Here is a 24,121-nt window from a genome sequence, read left to right on the forward strand (position 1 = left end):
AACAGCCTAATTCTACTCCTATTCCTTGTGACCTTATGACTTGATAAAGGGAATAACGTGAATAATGTTTAGTGCAGGATAAAGTCCAGTAAATTCCAATTAAAGATAGACTGAGGATCTCCAATGAGGTAGATAGTAGCTCAGGACTGCTCCCTAGTTGTTAGTAGGATGGTTCAGTTGCATGAACCATGAGGTGACATGGCTCTGCTGAAATCCATGCAGGGGAGATGGCACTTACCTCAGTTCCCCCATTGTTTAAATGGACCATGATTTTCCCAATGCTTAACAGAATGGGAAAAAAAGACAGAAAGCAAATGGTAAACGTAGCGAAGAAGACTGACAGAATCTCAACCATTGTTCCATAAACATATAATTTCTTCATAATTTGTTATTACTGTAAGATAATTACTGTAATACTCATTTCCACAAACAATGAATTTCGTAAAGAACGTACGTTGTATCTCAGTTATGTTATAATCAATATCTGAGATGATATTGAGCAAAAATAAAAGAGTTTTCACAATCTTGCAGTCAAACAACTCAGGTAAATTGGTTTATATTTTCAAATATCACAGTGATCAATAAGAAAAGGCTAATCATCTTTTCACCTTCCTCTCACCTGAAGATTGTGCAGCGTTCAAGATCGCTCTATTTATTTTTACCTCCAGTTATTGATGTAAAATGAAAGGACTTTGTTAATCAGATAACTTACCAGCCAGTAACTGGAGCCCTCTGTGACACACCATTTGGCAGGTAGAGCATCTCTTGATAGTGGTCTCATGGGACAGTCAATGCCACAGCCTTGTCTTATGGTTCTCCAGAGACTATGCACAAGCATTTGATGTTCGGAGAGGTGGGACAGCTGTCAAAGGTACGAACTGCCTGTAGACACACAGATGGCACCACAGGTAGTTCAAACTATCTATCACACACCTGAGACTGTGCCCCCAGTGAGCAGCTGTTTGGATTTTCTTGCATGAAACCTCAAAGTAAATTGGCCTGAATTCCAAGCAAAAGTAATGTGGTCCTTTATGGGGCTTAGGTGTGGCATCAATTAAACAGGGTGTTAACTCCTTACAGTGAATGAAGCAGTCTACTAGAAAGCAGGGAGAAACGTCAGAACACAAAGACAGCAAAGATGATTCCTTTCAGTATTGTCTGGCTTTTATTTCCCTGTGGCTGCCCCAAAGTTACTGGCAGCTATGAATGAGGTGCAACATGCTAATCGATTGATACCCATTGAAATTATTTGACAACATGGGCCTTATTAAAAGGCCAAGGGAAAAATAAAAAGGTACTGTATTATGCATCTTGAATCAGGGAGAGCTGATCTGCTGCCAAACATGCACTGTTACAGTCAAAGAGCTGTGTGAATAAATGAGAATAACATCCTTGGGGACCTTCGGGATCAGTTTACCCTGAAACTGCACAGCATCACAAAGGGTCAGAGTCACAAGGTAAATGAAAATGGCTGGGAGGGGGCTTTGATGGCCACGACACTGTAACAGTAGAGGACTTGAAAGAAAACTTCATTTTTTAAAAGCTCTCTTTTAACGAGAAAGCTATCTGGAAAGAAGGCAATGCTTTCAGAAATACAGCGATGCCCTTGGTGAACAGTGGCTCAGTCTCTTTGTGCAATGATTCCCATTGCAAAGTTCACAGCTTTCCTCATAACAAATGCTGAATTAGTAATAGAAACAGGGGGGAAAAATTACTAAGGAAAGCAAAGTTATAATCGGTGTAGCTTTGAAAGCAAAACCATAAATATTTGTAAACGCACAAATATAGTTAAGTCTTTTAGCCATGTTTGAGAATAGTCTCTTTAGTTATAATCTAAGGATATCTGAACATTCAAGTGCATTAGGCTTAACATATTACCTGCCAAATGAATAATTTTTAATTAGTTAAAAGCAGATCTGTTTTGTATGCATTAACTATAAATTACTTAACAAGTAGCTTATCATTCAGTTTGTCATCGACATGAGTTGGTTTTATCTTTAAAAATAAATTGCTTTCATTAATCTTTCACTGACCAAATTTTTGCCTGTCTTAAACAATTCAATTCTTAATAAAAATGAAGACCAGCTTAGTTTATGAGGATTGTTTTGGCAGTTTGTAGATGCCACTTTTGCCATTTCATAATCTTTCTTTAAGTACATTTTCAAACTTATTTATAGAGATCTGGATATCGGTGATTGTTCAGAAGTATGTTTAGAGATACGATATGGAAACTAGCCCTTCAGCCCATCAAGTCTACACCGACCGTGAACCATCCATTCACCCTAGTTCTGGTATCCCACTTGCTTATCGATGGAGGTTATTTTCAGAGGCCAATTAATCTACAAACGTGCACCTCTTTGGGATGTGCGTGGAAACCGGATCATCCTGAGGAAACCCACGCGGTCACATGGAAAACGTGCAAACTCCTCACAGGCAGCACTCGAGGTCAGGATTGAATCCGGGCCTCTGGCGCTGTGGGGCAGCATCCCGACCAGCTGCGCCACCGTGCCGCCCGACAGGTATGTCAAACCAAATTCCAAAAATACGCCAGAATTTTAAAAACTCAAGTTTTCAGAATAAAATTCTGCTTTAAGAATTTTGATTCCAGGTAGTTCATGACCGGGAGTGTTGTCCTCAAGGGGGCAGTGTACGGTCAAGAAACAAATTGGTTTCCGAAATGTGCAATAGAAGAAAACTTTGTTCAGAAGCAGAATACGTAGAAGAGCCAAAGCTGGCTTGGATCATCTGTCAGCATACAAAGGAAAGCTGAGGCAGCCATATTAAATAGGCAAAAAAAAAACAAAGGCTTATGCCGGGTCAGGTTTGCATTCTACAGTAATGGTGTATTTTTGGTCTGTACTCCAGCAGCAATATTGATTAATACGTTCGTATTCCATAGACTGCAGCAAAGAGCTGTCTATCCCATTTACTACTGCTCTGCTTTTTAATAAATAGCTCTCCTCAAAGCAGAATATCGGCTAGGATACAGGATACAGTGGGACTAGTAGTACGATTTATAAACAAGGTATGTCAAACTTAGATGAAAGATTGAAAGAAAATGCGACATTAAAGCTAACTGAGACGAAAAAGAATAAGGAGGGAATTTAAAATATTTACCAGGGTCATGTACATATGACACAGGGTTTTTACACACAATTCCAGTGAGGTTTATTTCTACTGGTAGTTTGTACTTTGTTAAACAAGTTGTCTCTTTGATGATCAATGCCAAAGGAAAGAAAAAGCAGCCTGGCACCTGCTGTTATGTTCATCTGATCTGCAGAATATTCATTAAGGTTAAGTACAAAAATTGATTTGAACGAGCACTCTGCATTAAATTAGACAATTCTGGAATCATTTAGCATGGTCTCAATGGATTTAGATTCTACATCTCAATAAGGCAGGAATGCATCGGAAAAGGCAATGGGCGGAAGAGAATAAATGTTGTTCCAAGCAGTTGTCTGAGCTCCAACTGTTTGCCGCAAGTTTAGCTTAGTTTAGTTTAGAGATACAACATGGACCTACAGCCCACTGAGTCCACGTCGACCATTGATCACCCGTTCACCCTAAATGTTGAGGAAGGACCTGCGGATGCTGGTTTACACTGAAGGAAGACACTAAAAGCTGGAGTAGCTCAGCGGTTCAGGCAGCATCTCTGGAGAAAAGGAGATCTGGGTTGACTTTCAGGCTGAAGAAGGGTCTTGACCCGAAACGCCACCTATTCCTTTTCTCTCTAGAGACGATGCCTGACCCGCTGAGTTGCTCCAGCATTTTGTGTACCCGTTCACACTAGTTCTATGTTACCTCACTTTCTCGGCCATGCCCTACACACTAGAGAGCAATTTGCAGAGGCCGATTAACCTACAGGTTATGAATATGAAATCAACAGGTTTTCAGGATATGAAATCAAACCAGAGCACCCCGGAAGAAACCCACAGGGAGAACGTGCAAACTCCACATAGACAGTACCTGAGGTCAGAATCAAACCCATGTCTCTGGCGCTGTGAGGCAGCAGCTCTACCAGCTGTGCCACCACAATGTTTTTTTTAATTCTTCTCAATGTTTCTTTCTCTTCCTCAAAGAACCAGATCACATTGTGGTTTGGTTTCTCGGACACTGGGAGTGTCATTAACTGATGTAGTGAGGGGAAACTGTACCTTCATGGATGTTGGATGACTTTGAAGTCAGCACTGTACATTGTGTAACAAGAAAGAGGGATAGACAACAAATAGTAACAGCACCTATGACTGCATTTTCTCTTTCGTTCTTCAGGGAGATGCTGAGGACAAAAGTCTGTATGCTCACCACCATCGTGGTTAATTAACATCGAAATTCAAAGCTAGGTCTTTTGTTCCACATAGTTCAATGCTCTGCAACATGCTACATTTACCAATCAACTTTGTAAGGGTGGCATGGTGGCACAAAGGGTGGCACGATGGCGCAGTAGTAGCGTGCCTGCCTTACTGCACTAGAGACCCCGACTCAATTCCAACTACGGGTGCTGTTCTCCCCTTGATCTGCGTGAGTTTTCTCCGGGATCTCCGGTTTCCTCCCACACTCCAAAGACGTACAGGTTTGTAGGCTAATTGACTTGGTATCGTTGTAAATTGTCCCTCGTGTGCGTGGGATAGGATTTGTGTGTGCGGATTGCTGGTCTCGGTGGGCCGAAGGGCCTGTTTTCACGCTGTTTCTCGAAACTAAATTTGTGGAAGGAAAGAGTGGAAATTTCTAGGCCTCTTGAAGGAGATAGAACATCTAAGTCTTTTCTTGAAATGCCATAAACAAACAATATAAAGATGAGAAAAGGGAATGAGAATTGTCTACATAGAATAAAGAGATATTTCACCTATTGTTTTTAACTCATCTTACTCAATCAGTCCTTTATTAAAGTGCTAAAAAACGACATCATTATTTAATTGACAAGTGAAAATTCATGATTTTTTAAAACTTTTTAAGCACTTTAACAAAGTTCCTTATATTCATATTCATATATTCATAGGACAGCATGGTGATGCAGTGGTAGAGTTGCTGCCTTACAACGACAGAGACCCGGATTTGATCCTGACTATGGGTGCTGTCCATATGGGGTTTGTACGTTCTCCCCGTGACCTGCGTGGGTTTTCTCCGGGACCTCCAGTTTCCTCCCACACTCCAAAGACGTATAGGTTTGTAGGTTAATTGGCTTGGTATAATTGTAAAAATTGTCCCTAGTGTGGGAGAGTAGTGTTAATGTGCTGGGATCGCTGGTTGGTGCGGACTCGGTGGGCTGAAGGGCCTGTTTCCGCGCTGTATCTCTAAGCTAAACTAAACGAAACTCAATGGTTTAATTGACTGTAAGGAAACTTTGCAATGTTCCGAGGTTATGAAAGACACCATTTGAATAGTTCCGCAGGTTCTGTGGTAAATCTCGCAACCACAATTCTGAAGTACTCATTCAGGCATTTAATGACATTCTCAAATGGGCGTCTATCCACATACTGGAAATGGCCCATCTTGTCATTGTAAAAAGCTATACCCTGACATTACCTCCTTATTAAGTTTCCACTGCAATGGATGTTTTCCCTGAGGGAGGGAGGGAGGGAAGAAATTGTGCTCAACCACTCCATAATTTCCTTCCTCAAAAAATGATGGCCAGTGAAGGTAAAATGCAGGCTTTGAAAGACAATTCCTGCACATGCTTCAATGAAAATTCAAATCTTCAAGATTCCCTTTGTTTATTTTTCTTGCATTGCCTTGCATTTGTCCACAAGTGCCAGCATTTTACCCCTTACTTCTGTCCCCTCTCTGTCAACACTTTGCTTTTTGTCCGTCCTCTTACAGCTTTCAGCAATCCTTAAACAAGTGTTTACATTTAGTGATCTCCCCAACCAAGTCCTTCAGTTTTCACTTTAGCCAAACTCCGGGCTGTCAGATCAAAGACTTCCTCAGGGACCTCTGACAAATGTACAGAAAATGTTGAGAAGCAAAGCTAATGCTTCATGTGTTTACCGATGAAAACATGCTCATCCCTCATGCTCACTAGTCATGGGTTACTGCTGCCACTGGTAAATGCAGTTTATCTGGACTTTAACCCTTTGGCACGTGGTACTGGACGTATAGAGCTCTCTCAGAAAAGCTGCCTTCTGGAGGAGATGTTGAATGAAAGCTTTTTTTTGCCCTAATCCTGCTCTGCTCTTATTTAACCTAGAGATAAAGTAAGTCAAGGAGATAGAGAGATCAAATGGCAGGGGCATGTGTGTGTATGAGTATGGGAGTTATTTTGTGGACAATGTTTACCCCTCAACCAACTTCACTAGGCTGCAGGAGCTTCCTGAGTGCAAATTCACTGCTATAATTCCTGCATACTAACCATGGCCATACTACATAGATGGCATGGTGGCGCAGCGGTAGAGTTGCTGCCTTACAGCGCCAGAGACCCGGGTTCGATCTTGACTACGGTTGCTGTCTGTACGGAGTTTGAACGTTCTCCCCGTGGCCTGCGCGGGTTTTCGCTGGATGCTGCGGTTTCCTCCCACACTCCAAAGACGTACAGGTTTGTAGGTTAATTGGCTTCTATAAATTATCCTTAGTGTGTAGGATAGAACTAGTGTACAGATGAACGCTGGTCGGTATGGCCTGTTTCCACACTGTATCTCTAAACTAAACTAAACTACAAAAGTAGACTCAAAATGCTGGAGTGACTCAGCCGGTCAGGCAGCATCTCGGGGGAGAAGGAATGGGTGACGTTTCGGGTCGAGACCCTTTTTCAGACTGATCAAAAGATTCCTAAACTACAAAAGTACTTTTTTGGGAGCAAGCGTTTGCGAAGACTTGAGCTTATAACAGTCATTTGCTAAATACAAGCCCTTATATAATTCCCTATAAATGATGGGAAAATTGAAAGCTACAGCACGGAAACAGGCCCTTCAGCCCACCAAGTCCATGCTGACCGTCGATCACCCCTTCACTCTGGATCTGTTATTCTACTTTCTCATCCACTCCCTACACACTCGGGCCACACAAAGGCCAATTAACCAACAAACAGGCACGTCTTTGGGATGTGGGAGGAAACCAGAGGACCTGGAGGAAACCCACGCGGTCACAGGCAGAACGTGCAAAACCAGACAGACAGCACCCGAGGCCAGGATTGAACATGGGTCTCTGGCGCAGTGAGGCAGTGGCAACATCACTGAGCCTGACATTTAGCAACATGTAGTCTATCCTGGAGCTGCAATGCCCAAGAGCTTAGAGCACTTCCGTTGTCTAATTCATCGTTAACGATAAATTGATTTTATAGAGATTTTCAAAATCAAGAGATGAACAGTGTAGGAAGGAACTGCAGATGCTAGTTTACACCGAATATAGTCACAAAATGCTGGAGTAACTCAGCGGGACAGGCTGCATCTCTTGAGAGAAGAAATGGATGACGTTTTGGGCCGAGACCCTTAACATCCTGTTGAGTTACTCCAGCATTTTGTGTCTATCTTCATGAGAGGAATAGATTGGGTAAAAGCACAAAGTCTCTTGCCCAGAGTGGGGGAATCAAGAGCCAGAGGACATAGGGTTAAGGTGAGGGGGGGAAAGATCTAATAGGAACCCAAGGGTTAACTTTTTCACACAGAGGGTGGTGGGTGTGTGGAACGAGCTGCTGGAGGAAGTAGTTGAGGCAGGTACTATCACAACGTTTAAGAAACAATTGGACAGGTACATGGATAGGACAGGTTTAGAGGGATACGAGTCAAACACAGGCAGGTTGGGCCCATGACTCTATGACTAAAGGTTTCCCAAGTCCAGGGTTCAGTAACTGTCCCCAGATTTACTCATGCTGTCCCTTTGACCCTGGAGTCAAACCAAGTAAAGCTGCAATGAGCCACCATGTATGCTATTGACCATGAAATATAGTCACTATATTTCACCAATGATTTCATTGAAGTCCAGATAAGGAGCATTATCTACAAGGAGAGGTTGAACAACTTGGATTGTTTTCTCTGGAACACCGGAGGCTGAGAGGAGACCTGATAGAAATTGGGGAGATAGAAGAAGTGGCAACCTCTCGATCCAACTATGCTACGGACTTCAATTGCCTTGATCGGCTTCTGAAGAGCTTAAAAAAGTATTTGTGTGCGTATTTGTACGCAGGATGCAAGCTTGTCATAGATGTTCCTAATTCCTGTTGTAAAGCAACTTCTCTTCACCCAAGTGACCAGTTCACTGAGCTGTAGAAAGGGGGAGGCAAAGACGACACCGATGCGCAATTCCCATCCCCTTCACTCATCGTGTTGCCACCAACGCCTACGAGCACTGTTTTTGACCACTGCACATTTACAGATGACTTTGCTGAACACTGAGGAGGGATCTAGCCTTTCCACATGCTGCAGGAGTCTTCTCCTATGCCGAGCAACTCCAACTCCAATCCATCTCCAGAGAGGGGGGCGCAGTGGCGCAGCGGTAGAGTTGCTGCCTTTCAGTCCCAGAGACCCGGGGTCGTTCCTCACTACGGGTGCTGCCAGTACGGAGCTCGCACGTTCTCTCTGTGACCGCGTGGGTTTTCTCCGGGTGCTCCAGTTTCCTCGCCCCGCTCCAAAGACGTGCAGGTCTGTAAATTGCCCCGTGTGTGCAGGGGATGTGAATCTGGGATAACGTCAAACTATAAAAACTACCTGACCGAAGGGTGAAAGTAGAATCGCTGAGAGCACTTAAGCAGAATTGCTGATATCAGTCCTGAACAAACACTTAAATGGCCTTGGCATGGAAGGCTTTGGGCAAAGTGCTGGAAAAATGGGATTAATATGGACTGGTGCCCGATCGGTTGCTGTGGAGACCGTGGGCCAGATAGCTTGTTTCCATGGTGTAGGACTCTTGCACACCCACTGTCTGGGTTCTGAGCTGACTAGTGAGTGCAATCTACAGATTTGGCCTGGAGGATAGCAGGAGGTACAGCGAGATGGATTGATAGGTGGGTGGGTTCGGATTGGGCGATGCATCCCTTTCACTTTTGCATTGGCTCTTCAGTGTTATGAAGGCTTTCAGAGATTTTATAAGAATGAAACGTCCACATTTTTTTTTGTGATGAAATGTGGGATCTGTGCCTTCTCTCTGATATTGGACCTTCCATCTCCCCCAGATGGGTGGCCAAACAATCTGCGTATTTGCCTCGACTATTCATGACTGTACCATTTCATGTCGTTAGCAAAATTACTGTGGAAGTGGATAATTCAGCTGCATTCCTTTCCTTGCTATTTCAACTTGCCATCTATATTAACTGCCTCAGAAGAAAAGCTTTGTGATTTTTTTTACCCTGGAGACCCTTATAATTTTGTGGGGAACATTCAGTTCTTGATTTTACGGACGCTGTTCACGACATTTTTTAAAATTCTGCTAACCAATCTGAAGTTAAAGTCTATTCAGGAAATGAAATGTGTCATTTTGGCTCAGGGCGACTTTCTTTGATCAGAGTAAACAGGCAAAAGATTCATGCCTCACTCAAGGACCTGACCACATGCCCTGGGAATATCCTGAGGGTTTCTCCCCTTCTGCCACTGTTACTTCAGCAAAGGTTTCAGTGGAGCCGGGGAAATACTAAGGACATGCTTGATGATTAGTGTAGGAAGGAATTGCAGATGCTGGTTTAAAACCAAAGACAGACACAAAAAGCTGGAGTAACTCAACGGGACAGGCAGCGTCTCTGGAGAGAAGGAGTGGGCGACATTTCAGGTCGAGACCTTTCTTCACACTAGTATCTCCGCTGACACTTCACTGTGACGTTTGGGAATAAGGCAAGTGTGAAAACGCACTCCTCCAGATTCAGGGACAGCTTTTTCCCCGCTGTTATCAGGCAACCAAAACCATTCTACCGCAACCGGAGAGCAGTCCTGAACCACGATGTACCACATTGGTGACTCTCGGACGATCCTCGATTGGACTTTGCTGGCTTTACCTTGCACTAAACGTCATTCCCTTGTCATGTATCTATACACTGTAAATGGTTCGATTGTAATCATGCATTGTCTTTCCACTGACTGGTTAGCATGCAACAAAAGTGTTTCACTGTACCTCGGTACACGTGACAATAAACTAAACTAAGATGATTGAAATCCCTGTTCAAGTGAACCCTAAGGTTTGGTGATGAAGACGTTCTTTGGATGTCCCGGACAAACTTCAACAAACACCAGAAGTTTAAATCGAAGGTATCACAAAATGCTGGAGTAACTCAGCGGGTCAGGCAGCATCTCTGGAGAGGAATGGGTGACGTTTCGGGTCGAGACCCTTCTTCAGTCTGAAGAAGGGTCTCGACCCGAAATGTCAGTCTGAAGAAGGGTCTCGACCCGAAACGTTACCCATTCCTTCTCTCCAGAGATGCTGCCTGACCCGCTGAGTTACTCCAGCATTTTGTGATACTTTCGATTTGTACCAGCATCTGCAGTTATTTTCCTCCAGAAGTTTAAATGATCATTTTTCTAACTCTTGTATCTGCGATCTTGCTACGTTCAAAATTAGCATCCACATCTGTCTTCAATATGGCACTTCAAAAAGTATCAATTGGTGTTGAAACACTTAGATATATTCTCTAGACATGCATGCCTACTCATGCACATTTTGTGAACAGACTCATGCATGAGTTTTATGTGAAAATGGCTTGTGAAAATCATTTTTCCAGCAGTAGACAATGCCAATGCACATTACTAATGAGCACCCATTGGGAGACTAGTCTCGTTTCCCCCGTGGACAATCACCCTTTTCCAGCTGACGTCCACCAAGGATGCATCGTGCATTTAATGATGAAAATCAATGGAGCATTTAAGTGCAACCACGACAATTGTTTATCAATCATAAGAAAACAAGAGCAAATCCCACTGCAGACTGGTAAAGAGATGTGAATTAAAACGTCCCCGGAGTGACATTAACGTTAAACGCATTTGACGGCCTTTCTTTTCATTGTTGGGAGTTTATGCAGGAGTACTTGTGTGCTAACCTCTCAGTTTAGTTTATTGTCACGTGTACCGAGGTACGGTGAAAAGCTTCTGTTGCGGGCTAACCAGTCAGCAGAAAGACAATACATGAATACAATCGAGCCATTTACAGTGTATAGATACATTCTTCTTTCGTGTCCATCATCCATGTTTCAAATGTTACATCACTGTCATCATCCGTCCTGAAAAGGACGCACGCTTCCGGCGACAATCAGTGGGAGCAGATAGATGATGGTGGGAGCAGAATCAGCTCAGGACACTTCCAGTTTCCAGTCCTGCGACGTGAACGCTTCTGCTACGGGGCCTGTAGATGCATGATAAGGGAATAACATCCAGTGCAAGGTAAAGCCAGTAAAGGATAGTCCGAGGGTCACCAATGAGGTAGATAATAGTTCAGCACTTCTCTCTAGTTGCGGTAGGATGGTCCAGTTGCCTGATAACAGTTAGGAAGAAACTGTCCCTGAATTTGGAGGTGTGCGTTTGAAACTTCCATACCCTTTGCCCGATGGGAGAGGGGAGAAGAGTGGCCAGGGTGCGACCCGACCTTGATTATGCTGCTGGCCTTGCCGAGGCAGCGTGAGGTATAAATTGAGTCAATAGGCAATAGTCAATGCGTGCTGTACACCTCTGTACAACGTGCTTCACTGGATGCCAGAGCTGAGAGTGGCAAGTAGGCCAGCTGGAGCAATAGCACTTCAACGTTATATCAGAGTGCGTTGGAAGTGGTCGTTTTCTCAAGGGTTTGCAGTTCTCATAATCCCCCGGCTCCCTCTCGTCTCCTTGGCAACCTTTTCTTCTGCCGGCCTGCAAAATACATTGAACATGTTTTTTATCAATTGTGAAAATTCTCGCAGGTATTTTGAGTGGCTCATTAAGAATATTTCCAACGCCTGTTTGGTGCACCAGAAGAGAATGAACTGTGAACTCCAATTCCTAGCAGAAGGGTGTGATAAAAAAAAACTCTGAATATTTTGTAGACCTGTGTTGGAATTTTCTTCCTTACCTTCCACCAAAACTGAACTAGGTATTAAATAACGGTGACTTCACGCCAATCAACATCGAGGGTGGCTCAGTGGGGTTGTGGTAGAGTTGCAGCCTTACAACGCCAGAGACTAGGTTCGATCCTGACTTAGTCTGTACCTGTGTCCATGTGGGTTTTCTCCAGGCGCTCCGGTTTCCTCCCACATTCCAAAGATGTGTGGGTTTGTAGATTAATTGGCTTCTGTAAATTGTCCCTAGAGTGTTGGATAGTGTATGTCTCTAAATGAAGCCACATAATCCCAGTTAGTACCACAGCCTTGCAATCCAGAGACTAGGGATTGCGCCTGTGTGGAGTTTGCACGTTCTGTCTATCATCGTGTGAGTTTTTATCCGAATCCTCCGGTGTCCTACCCTTTCCCAGAGGTTAGTTGACAAATGTAAATTATCTCTTAGTGTAGGTTATTGGCAAAAAAGGGATCATGAAGGGAGCTGATGGGCTTGTTGGGAAAGCAATAAATTGCAGAAGTGCAGGATATGGATATGGACCAAGGATATGGACCAAGCGCAGGCAGGTGGGACTAGTGTAGCTGGGACATGTTGGCCGCCTTGGGCAAGTTGGGCCGAAGGGCCTGTTTCCACACTGTATCACTCTCTGACTCTACGACTCTCTAATGCGCCTAGCTCCCCAGGGAACCAGCAAGGTCCATTAAAACCGTTTCACTTACCAAACCCCCCTGCCCCCCCACCCCCTCCCCTTCCCCCTACTCCCACCATTTACCTGTGCCCCACCTGTACTCACATCTATTTCTCCCCTTCCCCCCCCCCTCTCCCTGCATTCCCTCCTCCTGCTTCACAATTTGCAACTCTTTAAACCTTTGGCCTCGTACCTTCTGTGCTTTCATCTTTGCCCATTGTCCAACCATCTATCAAACCTATCAACCCCTCCCCCCCTTTCCCCTGTGTTCACTTATTACCTGCCACATCTTATCCCGCCCCACCTCTCTTCCAGCCTTGTCCACTCCCCACAGTCAGTCTGAAGAAGTGTCCTGATCCAAAACTTCACCTATCCATGTTCTCCCTTACCCGACCCTAGTCATCCTACTAGTTCCACTGTTCTCATCCTTGTACCCCGGTCGTTAGCACATCTTCCCCAGCCAACAATGGGCCATTATGGACTCCACCCTTCCTGATGTCATCAGTTGCCGGCCCTGTTTTGTTCTGACCTCTATCTTTCAGTCTGAAGAAGGGTTTTGACCCAAAATGTTACCTTTTCCTTTTCTCCAGAGATGCTGCCTGTCCTGTTGAATTACTCCAGCACTTTGTGTCCTTCTTTGTAAACCCGCATCTGCAGTTCCTTGTTTCTGCATCAAAACATTTTCCACGTGCTGGTCTTAGTTATTTGAATTTTTAAACTTCATTTGTTCATTTTTTTTAAAAACAGACTGGACATGCTGCTAGTTTGCAAAATATTGATACTGGGACACAATTAGAATTTGCCTTATTGGTTTTACTTATATAGGATGAAGAAAAATTGAAGCTATTCTATGCATGGCAAGTGGGAGATCACCAGAAAGTACCTGCTTTACCATTTAACACGGCGATATTTATAGAGTCATAGAGTGATGCAGCATTGAAACAGGCCCTTCGGCCCAACATGTCCACACGGGCCAACATGTCCCAGCTACACTAGTCCCACCTTTGGCCCATATCCCTCCAAACCTATCCCATCTACGTACATTTCTAACTGTTTCTTAAACGTTGGGATAGTCCCTGCCTCAAATACCTCCTCTGGCAGCTTGTTCCATACACCCACCACCTTTGTGTGAAAAAGTTACCCCTCAGATTCCTATTAAATCGTTTCACCTTCACCATAAACCTATGTCCTCTGGTCCTTGATTCACCTACTCTAGGCAAGAGACTCTGTGCATCTAATTTAGAAACATAGGAACATAGAAAAACAGGTGCAGGAGTAGATGCATTCACCTGACAAAATGTTTAAGACAAAGACCCAGCCAAAGTTATACAAAATAAAATGCAATAAGAAAAAAGATTTATTGGAGGAAGCCTTTAGAACTAAACGTTAACTAGTATCATCTCGGGAACTTTTTAGGAACGCCAATTATTTCCCAGCTGTTGGAGTGTTGTCAAGGTGATGAGTGAGATAGAAAGACTCGAGCTTCCATTGACTGACCACGTGAACGTGTTGGAGAATTCTCCACTGCCTTGTTTCCATAAATCACAAATGGGGAATTGCTTATTCAATGTTCCTTCGTATCGAATATAGTAAAATATACGTGCAGTTTTTACTGACAGTTCAAGCATAAATTCCAGTTCATTACATAAACTTCTGGATGTGACTTCTCTTTTGAGGATGGCATGGTGGCACAGCGGTAGAATTGCTGCCTAACACAGCCAGAGGCCCGGGTTCGATCCCGACTACGGGTGCTTGCCTGTACCGAGTTTATACGTTCTCCCTGTAACCTGCGTGGGTTTTCTCCGAGATCTTCGGTTTCCTCCCACACTCCAAAGACGTAGGTTAATTGGCTTGGTATAAATGTAAAATTGTCCCCAGTGTGTGTGGGATAGTGTTAATGTGCGGGGATTGCTGGTTGGTGCGGACTCGGTGGCTCTGTGGCGCCTGTTTCCTCACTGTATCTCTAAACTAAACTAAACTAAACTAAACTAAACTAAACTAAACTAAACTAAACTAAACTAAACTAAACTAAACTAAACTAAACTAATAAGAGGCAATTATAGTTTCAGAAAAGAATGTTCCTTTTTAATTTCCACAGAAACAAAACATCTGACAAGCTCATTAATGACACTGGATAGCCATTAAGGCTGGGCACTCTTATGCAGGTTCCATCTGATTGTATACTGTTTCTATCTGCTATCCAAGGAAAGCCACTGTAACACCATGAAACTTTTATATCCCCATTCTGTCGCTGGAACATTCTGCTAAATGCTAATTGACTTATTGGACCAGAAAACGACTTTCTTCCAGACTATAAATACAAGTTCATTTGTTCATAAAATAACAGCCCCATGATCTCACAGTGCTGGATCCTTGCATGCTTGAGTGAAACAATTACTAATCACTCAGCAGAATTCCACATTAGCTCCAGGCTCCAAATTAATCTGTCTATCTCATATAAACTCGCATACGCTCTGAGACGAGGTTATTCAGCCCCAGTGAATTAATGCTGGCTGTCGCTGCGTTTATATCAGTCTGTTTTTCTCCATGTATGTTCCTGTAGCCAATTCTCTCTCGTGTGTCCACACTTTCCTCCCCCCCCCGCCGAGCCTCCTGCCACGCACCTAAGTGAGGGGCAATTTACAGCGGCTAATTGACCCATAAACACATCTTTGGAATTTGGGTGGAAAATGAAGCACACACAAAGTCAAATGCACGCACTCACAGGGAAATGTAAACTGCTGGAGATGGGAGGCAACAGCACTCCCTGCCGCAGAACCGTGCCACACAAATCCTTCCAACCCCGCATAAACACTCTGACACGAGTATTCCATCGAGGGAGCTAAACAAATCATTAACCCCTCTCCTTAACTTTTGTCAAAGAAACACCAATGTCCAGACATTCAGCTAGGCTAGTATTTTTTTATCACCAACTGATCTTTCAACAGGAACTTCACAAGCTACCGAGGGAATGCGTTAGGTTTTCTCTGCAAATTATCAAACATAAAGATAGCCCACAAAGTCATGAATGAACAATGATTTATTTAGGTGGGACAGTGGTGCAGCTGGCAGAGCTGCAGTCCCACAGTGTCAGAGACCCCGGTTCGATCCCGACCTCGAGTGCTGTCTGTGTGGAGTTTGCACTTTTACATCTGACTGCATGGGTTACCTCTGAGTGCTCCGGTTTCCTCCCACATCACAAAGACGTGCAGGTTTGTAGTTTAAATGGCCTCTGTAAATTGCCCGTAATGTGTAGGAAGTGCAAAAGTGGGATAATGTAGAACTAGTGTGAATGAGTGATCGATGGTCGGTGTGGACTCAGTGGGCAGAAGTGCCTGTTTCCATGCTAAACCTATAAGCCATGCAGTCAGTTTACATAGACATTTCTCTTAATCATATTTTATGCCATCAATTAGTTGCTGGGATCAACCAATGTAATGATTATACAAATAAAAAGAACAAGTTTATTCCTTAGTTCAGTTGTCACGGGAAATATTAATAGTTTGGCGATTATGGTACCATGGTACGATATTTCATTGGTAAAATAAAGTACCATTATAACTTTGCAGTTGAGATCCATCCTGCAATTGATAATGCTGAGATTGATTTAGGATTGATCCCAGGTTAATCCCCATGAAAACTGTTGCATGGATTAAATCTTAAAGGCCAGGTGATAATTTATACAACTTCATCTGCAGATCTGAAGGAGGGTCTCGACTCGAAACGTCACCTATTCATGTTCTCCAGAGAAGCTGCCTGACCCGCTGAGTTACTCCAGCACTTTGTGGGTTTTTATCTCATCTGTGTGAACCAACTTGGATCGAGTTAGCGTCTCACCTGCTGAATCTGAAAGTTATAAGTTGTAAGAGACAGAAGCACAAACATCTAACTTAACACTTTGGTACCGTACTGAGAGTCACGCATTATCACAAGATGCTGATGTTCAAATCATGTTCACAAGTTCATAAGTTACAGGAGCAGAATTAGCCATTCGACCCATCATGTCTACTCCGCCATTCAATCATGGCTGATCTATCTTTCCCTCTCAACCCCATTCTCCTACCTCCTCCCCACAACCGCTGACACCTTTACTAATCAATAATCTATCAATCTCTGCCTTAAAAATGTCCATTGACGGCCTCCACAGCCTTCGGTGGCAATGAGTTCCACAGATTTACCACCCTCTGACTAAATAAATTCCTCATTATCTCCTTCTTAAAGGTACACCCTTTTATTCTGAGGCTATGGCCTCTGGTCCTAGACTCTCTCCCTAGTGGAAACATCCTCTGCTGTCCACTCTATCCCGGCCTTTCACTATTCAGTAAGTTTCAATGAGGTCCCCCCCCTCATCCTTCTAAACTCCAACGAGTACAGGCCCAGTCCCGTCAAACACTCATCATATGTTAACCCAAACATTCCTGGTGTAAGAAAATAACTGCAGATGCTGGTACAAATCGAAGGTATTTATTCACAAAATGCTGGAGTAACTCAGCAGGTCAGGCAGCATCTCAGGAGAGAAGGAATGGGTGACGTTTCGGGTCGAGACCCTTCTTCAGACTCAAAACATTCCTGGGATCATTTTTGTAAACCTCCTCTGGACCCTCTCCAGAGCCAGCACATCCTTCCGCAGAAATGGGGCCCAAAACCCCTCACAATACTCCAAATGCGGTCAGATCAGCGCCTTATCAATTAGATAATAAACCAAGAGCGTTGGCTGGAAATTGGACCACACTTTAAAACATCCAATAAAATGGGGTCACACACCGTTTGCCCTCAAGCTGAATGTGTGCAATTTTTCGTGCTTCGGGCAATCGTATGTGCACTTTGAAGGAACTAATTGCATTATTCTCATGAAACCAGGAACTGAGCAGCGACCAGGAACCAGGAACTCACCTGCCTAAATTTGATAATTGATGAACATGCTGATGCATAGATACTGGAGGAAGAGGAAAAGGAACATGGGAAAGTCCAACTGCAGAGCTTTAAGAGGCCTTTGACTAAACCCTGGAGCCCATCCTATCCCATGCAGGTGATAATCAGTTCTAAGGTACAACTAGACCAAGTGGACCCCGTTGGGCCAAAACCTCTCCTGCATTGGTGCAGCACCCTCCCTTCCCCCTCCCCCCTCCTCCCTCCCCCTCCCACATCCCCCCTCCTCCTCCCCTCCCCCTCCCTCCCTCACCCCTCCCTCTCCCCTCCCTCCCTCCCCCCTCCCTAGGAGATAGATTTAAACTTTAAAATGTGAATAACTTAAAAAATATAACCGATTTCAATGAAACTTTTTCCATTAGCACCCTCCCTTTCCCCCCTCCCCCCTCCGCCCTCCCACATCCTCCCACCTCCCCATCCTCCCTCCCCCCTTCCCCTCCCCTCCCCCTCGAATCTGAAACATCAAATCCACTTCACTTTTCAAAGATGCCGCCTGACCTACTGAGTACTTCCAAGATGGCACCCAACCCAGGCCAATATTTATGTGCTAGCCACAAAAACAGATCTGCAATCACATATTACAATCACTCTACACTCTTGAAGGTATTTATTCACAAAATGCTGGAGTAACTCAACAGGTCAGGCAGCACCTCAGGAGAGAAGGAATGGGCGACGTTTCGGGTCGAGACCCTTCTTCAGTCTGAAGAAGGGTCTCGACCCGAAACGTCGCCCATTCCTTCTCTCCTGAGATGCTGCCTGACCTGCTGACCAGTTACTCCAGCATTTTGTGAATAAATACCTTCGATTTGTACCAGCATCTGCAGTTATTTTCTTACTCTACACTCTTGAATCTCTACTCCTCCAACAACATTCCTTCCTTTCACTGAATGCTATTGCACGGTAGCGCAGCGGTAGAGTTGCTGCTTTACAGCGAATGCAGCGCCGGAGACTCAGGTTCGATCCTGACTACGGGTGCTGCACTGTAAGGAGTTTGTACGTTCTCCCCGTGACCTGCGTGGGTTTTCTCCGAGATCTTCGGTTTCCTCCCACACTCCAAAGACGTACAGGTATGTAGGTTAATTGGCTGGGTAAATGTAAAAAATTGTCCCTAGTGGGTGTAGGATGGTGTTAGTGTGCGGGGATCGCTGGGCGGCACGGACTTGGAGGGCCGAAAAGGCCTGTTTCCGGCTGTATAGATATGATATGATATGATATGATGATATGATATCATGTATCTATAACCTGTAAATGGCTCAATTGTAATCATGTATTGTCTTTCTGCTGACTGGATAGCACGGAGAAAAAGCTTTTCACTGTACCTTGGTCCATGTGATAAAAACTAAACTGAACTGAACTGAACTGAATAGTTTAGAGGTAATCATGGAAACAGGCCCCTTGGATCACCAAGTAAATAGCGACTATTTAAAAATTTTTTTTTTAGAGATACAGTGCAGAAACAGGCCCTTCGGCCCACCGGGTTCGCGCCGCCCAGCGATCCCCGCACACCAACACTAGTCCTACACCCACTAGGGACAATTTTTACATTTACCCAGCCAATTAACCTACATACCTGTACGTCTTTGGAGTGTGGGAGGAAACCGAAGATCTCGGGGGAAACCCACGCAGGTCACGGGGAGAACGTACAAACTCCGTACAGATGGTGCCCGTAGTCAGGATCGAACCTGAGTCTCCGGCGCTGCATTTGCTGTAAGGCAGCAACTCTACCGCTGCGCCACCGTGCCGCACTCACCCTTTAACACGAGTTGTATGTTATCTCACTTTCCCATCCACTCACTATATATTAAGGGCAATTTTTGGAGGCCAATTAACCTACAAGCCCATAGACAATGCCAAATTGTCGACTTCTTGGTTTTGTTATCTCACTCTCGCATCCACTTGTTGCACATGTTTTGTTTTTATTTCTAATTCTATCCTCTGGCTTGCAAAATGGGACCGGGCTCTGCTCCAAGTGCCTTCACAACCAAACCAGTTAAATGGTACTCGAGCAGGTCATGTCCCAGCTGTTAAACATTCCGCAGCTTAGTCCTTTAGTTACATATCCATGATTTATTTGCTCCAAGGAGCCAACAATTTGGCAATGTCCATGGATTGACACCACCTGTGTGTGCTTGGGGAGCTCACATGACCATCATTAGATCATCAGACCATAAGACAGAGGAGCAGAATTAGGCCAATCGGCCCATCGAGTCCGCTCCACCCCATTGTCCTGCCTTCTCCCCATCACCTTTGATGCCCTTCCTAATCAAGAACCTATCAATCCCCCCTTTATCCTTTAACCTGTATCTGTACGCTGTTGTATTAGCTTAATTGTAATTCATGTACTGGCTTTTCGCTGACTAAGCATGTTGCTTTCTTCTAGCATGCAACAAAAAAGCTTTTCACTGTACCTCAGTACACATGACAATAATAACCTAAACTAAACTAAAAATAACCAGTGACTTGGCCTTCACTGCCATCTGAGGCAATGAATTCCACAGATACACCACCCTCTGGCTCAAGAAATTCCTCCTTATCTCCATTCTTAAGGTACATACTTTTATTCTGAGGCTGAGGCCTTTTGTCCAAGACTCTCTCACTTCCATGGTGGCACAACGGTAGAGTTGCTGCCTTACAGCGCCAGAGACCCGTGTTCGATCCTGGCTACTATAAGTTGTCCCTATTGCGTGTATGATGGAGTAAGTGTGTGGAGATCAGTGGGCGGCGCGGAATCGGTGGGCCGATGGGCCTGTTTCCGCGCTGGATCTCTAAACTAAGGTAAACTACTGGAAACATCCTCTCCACATCCGCTCCATCCAAGGTTTATATACTCACATACTTATCATGGAGCACAGAAATGGCCGGCTGACGTTCATAAGTTCATAAGTGATAGGAGCAGAATTAGGCCATTTGACCCATTGATTCTGGAACACTGAGAGTACCATTCGTTCTTCCCATCGACTTCACGCACAAGATGCATATAACACAACGCAGTCTCTCCAAGAGACGTAAAAAAAATCCCATGACACTATTTTAATGAAGAGCAGCAAAGTCGCACCCAGTATCGTGACCAGTGTTGTTGTTGTTCGTCCTTCGGGTTCGAAGATGACCATGACTTCACTTTCAGTTGGGGGATTGGTGACTGTGGGTCCGGAAGTGACTGGTGAGGCCAATCCGGGCCCGGAAGGCACGCCCACACGTAGGACACAAGTGGATGGCTGCTGCAGTGGAAGTGGAGGTAGCCCGGGCCTTGCGCGCGGTGCGTTTCCTCTGGGCCTCTGCAGTGCATCTGTTCTCTGCTGCACGGGCTCCTGTGGTGAGCTTACTATGCCAGGTTGGACGGTCCAGAGCAAGAGACTCCCAAGTGCTGAGGTTGATGTCCAAGTCTTTGAGGGACATTTTGAGGCAGTCCTTAAACCGTTTCTGTCCTCCTACTGAGCGCTTGCCCTGACACAGTTCTCCATACAGAAGCTGTTTTGGCAGTCGACTCTCGGGCATTCTGACGACATGGCCTGCCCATCTGGCTTGGGCTTTCCGTAGGAGGGTGTGGACGCTGGGGATTCCGGCCCGTTCAAGGAACAGCATCCCTCTCCCCATCAGAACTGCCCCCTCCATCGACTCCTTTAAGTCCAGGATCAAAACCTATTTCTACTCCCTTGTGTTTGAGGATCATTGAGGAGGCGCTGTGAACTGTTTGCGTGCTACTGTATGTTTCTTTTTTTTTCCATTGGAATCTAATCAGATGTACAGCACTTTGGTCAATGTGGGTTGTTTTTAAATGTGCTATACAAATAAAATTGACTTGACTTGACTTGACTCTGTGTCGGGAATTTTGTCCTGCCACCTGATGTGAAGGAGTCTGCGTAGGCAGCTCAAGTGAAAGTGGTTGAGCTGTTTGGCATGTCTGCTGTAGACAGTCCAGGTCTCACTGGCATAGAGAAGAGTGGTGAGTACCACTGCACGGTAGACCTTCTACCCTTCAGTTACCCTTCAGTTAACACCAAGGAAACAGATTATCTGGTCGTTCTCACTCTGCAGTTTGCAGGAGGCTGCTTTGTGCAAGTCGGCCGCTGCCTGCCTCACGTGGCAAGGCTACATTATGTTGCAGTATGTTTTTTGATGTTCGGAGGTTGAGAAAGGTGCCACAAAAATCCTTTTCTTTTCAATGATTAGCTTATTGTCATTGTTGTCATGCGTATGTGTATGGGTGCAGTGAAAAGCTTTTTTGTTGCGTGCTATCCAGTCACCAAAAAGACTACACATGATTAGAATCAAGCCGTCCACAGTGTGCAGATGCATGATAATATTTTGTGAAAGATAAAGTCCAATTAAAACATAGTTAATGCTAGAAATACTGCCGTTGAAATAAAGAATTAAAAGAGCGGAGTAATTGTAATGACTCTAGGACTCTATCTATTGGTGGGGGGTTTCATAGACCTGCACGGGAAGGTAGACGTTCCCGCCCCCACGAGTCTCGGGCAGATGAGGCTCGTCAGCCTGGGAAGGCAGTCCATCTAGGAGAGGGAAAACTCTGATCTCAAACCTCCACTGCCTTGTGGCCATATCCAGTCATGGAAAAGGCTCCAGGCGTAAACCTCAAGAAAATCCGGAGTCGGAGTCCCAAAGGCAGCTCGGCGTTGTCTACAACCTTGTTCTGGCAACTCCTGCAACGGCGCTGGTGCCAAACTGTAAAGGCTCCGCTGTTCCCTTGGGTCAATAGACAATAGGCAATAGACAATAGGTGCAGGAGGAGGCTATTCAGCTCTTTGAGCCAGCACTGCCATTCAATGTGATCATGGCTGATCATTCTCAATCAGTACCCCGTTCTTGCCCTCGCCCCATACCCCCTGACTCCGCTATCCTTAAGAGCTCTATCCAGCTCTCTCTTGAATGCATTCAGAGAATTGGCCTCCACTGCCTTCTGAGGCAGAGAATTCCAGAGATTTACAACTCTCTGACTGAAAAAGTTTTTCCTCATTCTGTTCTAAGTGGCGTACCCCTTATTGTTAAACTATGGCCCCTGGTTCTGGACTCCCCCAACATTGGGAACATGTTTCCTGCCTCTAACGTGTCCAGCCCCTTAATAATCTTATATGTTTCGATAAGATCCCCTCTCATCCTTCTAAATCAGTGACGTGGAGTGGGGGGACGTGCTGCATGGGCAACTGCCTGTCCTTCATGTGACATCGCCCAGGCTTGCATCCATCACTGCAAACCCACACCTAAGAGGACTCTATGTATGACTCTGCCTGAGGAGTACCTTCAGCAACAGACTGGTTCCAGCAAGATGCACCACAGAATGCCACAAGAGATCCTTCTGTCGCGGGGTAGACTGAGTCCCCTCCCCCCCTCCCCCCTCCACCCCCCAATCTTTGCACATCCCCAATCATTTAATTTAGTCATCACTTTAATTTCATGTTTCATGTATCTTGTTGTGTTTTTATGACTGTTGGCAGAACAATTTCCCTCCTGGGATAAATAAAGTCCTACCGTATCGTATCGTATCATATGAATATTTCTGAGTTAACCATTCATGCAACTAGCGTCTGGCGTTTCCTTCCCAAAGCCTCTCCCGCTCATCAATAAAGTGCTCATCGATTAAGGTGACACAGCGGTGCAACGGTAGAGCTGCCGCCTCACAGCGCCAGAGACCTGGGTTCAATCCTGACCTCAGCTGGTGTCCGTGTGGAGTTTGCACATTCTCCCTGTGACCTCCGGGTTGGTTTCCTCCGGGTGCTCCAGTTTCTTCCCACACCCCAAAGATGTGCCGGTTTGCAGGTTAATTGGCTTCTGTGAAATGTCCCCAGTGTGTAGGGAGTGGATACGAAAGTATGATCAAATAGAACTCATGTACGGATGATCGCCGAAGAGCCTGTTTCCACACTGCTTCTCGAAACTAAAACTAAACTAAACTAATATTTGATAGCATATTTGATCCTCTTCTGGGACCAGCACGCAAAGAGTTGCCTGGCTTCGGCGTGATCTTGTCTGTTCATGTTTGTTCGTTACCTTTCTCCTCCATCTGAATGAATAAATGTTAGCCTTTTGTCAGTGGAGCACATGGATGCCTTCCACCTGGCTGTGCTTTCCAGGTACATTCACTCTCTGTGATGCAGCTTTTCCATTCATTTGTATGCATGACTAAGACACACTTACATCAGGTTTCAACAAAAAATAAAGTGCTGGAGGATAGACACAAAAAGCTGGAGTAACTCAGTGGGTCAAGTCAAGTCAAGTTTATTTGTCACATACACATACAAGATGCGCAGTGAAATGAAAGTTCACCCACAGTCCAGCAATAGAGCAATAAAAATAAGCAATTTCACAACCAACACAAAACAAAAAAAGGAAACATCCATAACGGTGAGTCTCCTCCAGTCACCTCCTCACTGTGATGGAAGGCCAGAATGTCTTTTCTCTTCCCCTGCCGTCTTCTCCCGCGGTCAGGCTGTTGAAGTTGCCACGTCGTGGCGGTCGGGGCTCCCGACATTGAAGCCCCCGCCGGGCAGAGAAAATCCCGCGGCCTATTGCAGGCCGCGCCGAATGGTGAAAGGTCCGCGGCGGGCCGACCCAA

This window comes from Rhinoraja longicauda, chromosome 5 (assembly GCF_053455715.1).
Source record: "Rhinoraja longicauda isolate Sanriku21f chromosome 5, sRhiLon1.1, whole genome shotgun sequence".
In the NCBI taxonomy this organism is placed as follows: Eukaryota; Metazoa; Chordata; class Chondrichthyes; order Rajiformes; family Arhynchobatidae; genus Rhinoraja; species Rhinoraja longicauda.